This window comes from Acyrthosiphon pisum, chromosome X (assembly GCF_005508785.2).
Source record: "Acyrthosiphon pisum isolate AL4f chromosome X, pea_aphid_22Mar2018_4r6ur, whole genome shotgun sequence".
NCBI lineage: Eukaryota > Metazoa > Arthropoda > Insecta > Hemiptera > Aphididae > Acyrthosiphon > Acyrthosiphon pisum.
The window spans coordinates 114,427,038-114,432,207 of record NC_042493.1 but is presented as its reverse complement, the minus strand read 5'-3'; the positions used below and the strand labels follow the sequence as shown (position 1 = coordinate 114,432,207).

General features: G+C 25.1%; 1 long non-coding RNA gene across 1 annotated transcript; it reads left to right on the top strand.

The window, feature by feature from the left end:
- Positions 1-1,662: 1,662 nt before the first annotated feature.
- On the top strand, positions 1,663-3,123 carry LOC115033375. Its single transcript, XR_003838694.1, has 2 exons — positions 1,663-1,844; positions 3,051-3,123. It is a non-coding gene; the product is annotated as an uncharacterized LOC115033375 (long non-coding RNA).
- Positions 3,124-5,170: the final 2,047 nt, after the last annotated feature.

Below are 5,170 nucleotides of genomic sequence, written 5' to 3'. Positions count from 1 at the left end.
CGTAAATCTATACTTCAGATACTTACAAGTTATAAACTACTAATCATAAATACAATTTTTATGGACTGAAATACTCAGAAACGTATAATGCTTTTGAAAAATTAAAACTGTACGTTATTTTTGAAAAAAATATATTTATTAAGTATAATTATTACCAATTGAAAATGATTTACTAAATAACATTGCTAAATTACTGTGGCTCATAGAATGCTTAAAAAGGTTTTTTAAATAATTAAGTTGAATTATCTGTGCAACATTTTATTAAACTTTTCAACTAAATAGTTTGATTTTATTCGTAATTTATAAACTTTTGGAAAATAAAATACCATAAAGTACCTAATAAAAGTAGAAAAAATTAAAAAAATATTGTATTGTATTTACCATAGTAATTAATTGTAGTGTCCATATCATAAAAAAACTGTCAACTAAATTAATTATTTTTATTACTTGTCAAAATTAAAAGAATAGTATGTTTTAACTATTTTGAATAATCATTTTTTTTATAAATAAAAAATAAATGTCTCAAGTATTCCATAATGTTTAAAGAAACTATTATTGAAATATATATATATTAACTTTTGTGAGTTCGGTCTAACTTCAATTTCAGTTCTATTTAAGAAGACTTCATGCCCACATGTCTTGCCAACATCTTTCTAATGCATAGATATACAGATATACATATAGCAGTTCCAAGAGAAAATTATCTTTGTTAGATTTTTTCAAAATTTTCATTTTTAAGTATATTATGAGTAAAATATTAATATTTAAAAATGCTTATAATTCACTTGAAAATAAAAATTTCATAAAAAAACGAATAAGAGAACAGAGATAATGTTCATATATTTAAATTTGTTAATGTATATCAATTCATGTAATATTCATGCCAACAACACAACAATGAAATTTCTGGACGTACATTTTGGTATATTTTGCATTAGTAAGACAGATACAACTCATGGGGGTTTGACATCCTCGGCTGTGAAATAGTTTGAGTACTCTTAAGGATAAATAAAAATTATAAGTAATTTAGCATCAACATTTATGTCTATCTTAAATACATGAAGCTAGTTTTATTTGTATTGTACAATTTACATTAACAACTATACATTTATTATGGATATTTAATAATTAGTATTACTCATTTCTTAGTGGAAGCAATAAGCGAAGCAGATCTTTCCTCAGATAAGAGTTGTGGAAGCGACTGTGACTGCAATGGTCAAACCAATCATACAGAATTTGATGTGGTCAGCACTTCATCATCTTGCCATAATATAGAATCAAATTCTTCAGATTCTTCAATGTTGATAGATTTTAAGGTAAAATACAAGCCGTTCTTGTTCACAATATTTGTAACAACTTTATAACCATTAAATATCTTATATAAGTTAGTTAAGCATATATAATGTTCATCTTAGCTTAAAATAATTTATTCAAGAGGATACCACACCCTCAGTGTTGTTGCCGTCGTAAGAACTTACAACACAACAATTTTGTATTTAGCAGTTACAATTTTGTTTAGTAAGCGTAATATTATAGTGAGACCTAGTTGACCTATTGTCAAACTTAATAATTATCACACATAAATTTGATATGTTGTATATTTGTAAGATGGTCAACATCTTAGTACACCAGATATTCTATTTTTTTTTTTTTTTTAGGTCACTAATAATATTATAAATTGCGATGTTACTTTACCAGACAATGGATACAATCCTGACGACACTGATGGAGAAGTAACTACTCCTAAAACAGACTTACCTCCTCCAGCTTGTTTTAAAACTTGCCTACAATGCAGAAAAGAAAACCCCAATCCCTACTTTCAATACTGTTTTGTTTGTTTTCGAGTAAGGAATTGAAAATGAATATGATTTTGTCATTAATTTTAATGTATTATATAGGTTATTTATAGGTGAATTACACAACACATATGTGTATGTTGGTATGTCAGTAGTACTAAATAATTGTTAGTAATTGATAGATAATATATAATTTCATTGTAACACCAATTTTTTATTTTTTAATAATAAAAAAAATGTTATTTATAATCAAAATCATTAAAGAACACTATTTAGAGATATAAGTGTGGTATAAATAATTTGAATTTTTATTCATGAGAGATAAAAAAAAAAACATCTGGTGTCAATTAACTGACAACGTTTGAGTTAGATAAAAATACTTCAATGCAGTATCATTCAAAACTGTATGTAATAATATACAGTATCTTATAAATCTCATTTTTAAAATAATATATATTTAAAAAAATGCCATAATTTTTATCATAATCTTTTTTTCATTTTGAACAAATAAAATACTAATACTATTACTCATTATTTTTAGTTATTACTTATATTAATAACATTTCATTCATACATTATTAAATTAGCTTTTCATGTTTCTTCTGTGAATGATTTTTTAATATTATAGAGTTGCATGATTTTTTTTTTACAAATTTTTAACTAGAACATAGACAAACAGACAATTATGGCTTCTTTTTGAAAAATTATATATGCTAATCAATGATATATTTAGTATTGTATTAAAGGTTATAACTTATAATGAAAAAATGAACACATTAACAGAGTTGACTTGGCGCCTTTTTTTTTTTTTAATAATTTTTATATTACAGTAGAAGCCGCTTATTAGAAACACGGATTATTGATACAATCACATTATTGAAACAAAATGTACCAGGACGGATCGCCCGTATATTATATCTAACAAATTGCTTATTAGAAACAATCGGTTAATTGACACATTTCACTTTGGTCCCAAAGTGTTTCTAATAAGCGGCTTCTACTGTATATTATTTTACTCTAATATTATAATATAAATAATGGGTTTTGCTACATGACTACAATATAATATTCAGTATGATGAATAGAGACAACAATTATGATCATATTAATATTTTGTGTTAATAATCTTGTAACATACATCACAATACATTATATTATGGAAATTAAACATAGTTGATTAATATCTTTTTATTTATGTATAACACTGATGATAAGGATATATTATTTAATTATAATTTTGTAATTTTATTCTAGTATAGAATGGAATTTTTCGGGAGTAAGCCTCGGCCCAAGACAAAAAATGTCAAACGTTTAAACATGTCCAAGCCAAAAAAAGAATACAACTTACTTGAAGATTCTCAGAAATCCAGTCCATCAAATTCTCAACCGGGTATTTTAACTCGTATTGAGAATAGTTATACTCAGATAAATGAAAATATTAATAACATATGTAGCATATGTTATATAAGCCCTAAAAATGGTGCATTTAATCACGGAAAAATTGCTCATATTTATTGTTGCTACTCATGTGCTAAAAAATTGTGGAGAAAATCAAATAAATGTCCCTTATGTAATGTAACAATTAAATTTGTGACAAAAATGATTGTTGTCTAGTAATTTATTATTATTGATTTATTTATTTTTTTAATTTTATAGTACATTTCTAGCATAATTGTATATATTTCTAATTTATTGATTAATGTTTAGTAATGTCGTATATAGTGAATTGTTGTTTATTATTGTTTAATAATTTTCTGTTTATAATTATATTTTATTATTGTAGTATATAGCATTCTATACTCTGTCAAATAATATAGGAGTAATCTCAGGCAACGGAAATAGGTTAAACTGATTTATCAAGTGGAGTAGTTTGACATTACCTCAAAAAATCGGTCGCCACCTGAGGTTATTTTTATATGAAAAAAAAGTATAGTAAGCTAGTTTATTGGTTAGTTTTTTTTTTTTTTTTTTGTAAATAATTGTGGTCATATTTGTACTAATTTTTATAACTGTGGTTATTTATAAACTAGTTTTTTAGATTTACACATTAACTGTATTTGATATATTAAGATTTTTTTTCTCATACTACTTAGTAGCTTAACAATAATTGATACAACTATTAGAATTCGTAATAATTAATATTAAATATACTGTAACCTATTTTAAATGAGAGCTTGTTTTAAACTGAATACAACAATTATTCCAGAAAATAAGTTCATAAAACCGAAATCTGCTAACTAAGAAACAGTCAGGTCTTTAAATACCATCCTGTAATAATTCATAAAAGTATTTTGATACTTACCCGAGTTCCAGCATTGCTTTGTAAGAATTTGGGTTTTATTGATTTATAATAATTAAATAACTGAACATACAAGATGTACTTTAAAGTTCAATTACTTCATGAACCATATCATATATTTTACTTTTATTCGCTTGAAACGGTTATCCTGGTGGGTTTCACTTGTCAGTGTGGTCCTAAAGTTGAGGTATTTTTTAAGAGCTGGAGTGTTGAGATGATTTATTTCATAATATTGTTCTTTATTTATGTTTTATTATTATTAATTTTGATTCTACAGTATACTAGCTTAATGTATATCATGTGTTATTTGTAAAGTATTATATATATATAAGATGACAAGTATTATTGTAATGAGGCATGCTTTGGTTTACCAAACCTTGAGTGATAGTAAGTTCTTAGACTAATTCTTTTAACTTGAATGATTTCTTCAATTTATTTATCATTTAATGTACTTACTAGGATTGAATTATGTTTACATCTTGTTAATTTTTAAGCTTTAATATCAAATTTTGTTTTTGTATGCTGTCTTCGTATTGCAGTACCTATTACCACAATTTTTTTCTAAAACGGTTTCTAATTTTTTTCTTTATTGCTTTGCCTTGATTACTTGTATTTATATAACTTAAAATATACGTTTTTGCATTAGGTATTTTATATTTACAACACCAATTGCCACAGTTAAGGATATACCTAATGCTCAGTCTTGTAAAGTACTTGAGTAAAAGAATTTGAGTAAAAGTATTCAAATACTTTTTAAGTATTCAAATACGTATTCTAAATACATTTGAAAAAAGTACTTGGGCACAGTATTTGAATACTTTTTTGAGAGTTTATGTATTTAAAATCAAATACTTTTTTCGTCTTACTTTATTTACAGGGATGCCATAATTAAATAAAGTTTAATAAACGACCGGAGTCGGATTTGAACCCTATACCCCTAACTTAATTGACCTATGCCTTACCTCCAGGGACACACTAACAAGATACCTACCTCAATAGAAATAATGTAGTGTATTTAGACTCGTATAGGTATTAGATAATAGCCGGGTGTTTTGTACGTGGTATAAATATTATA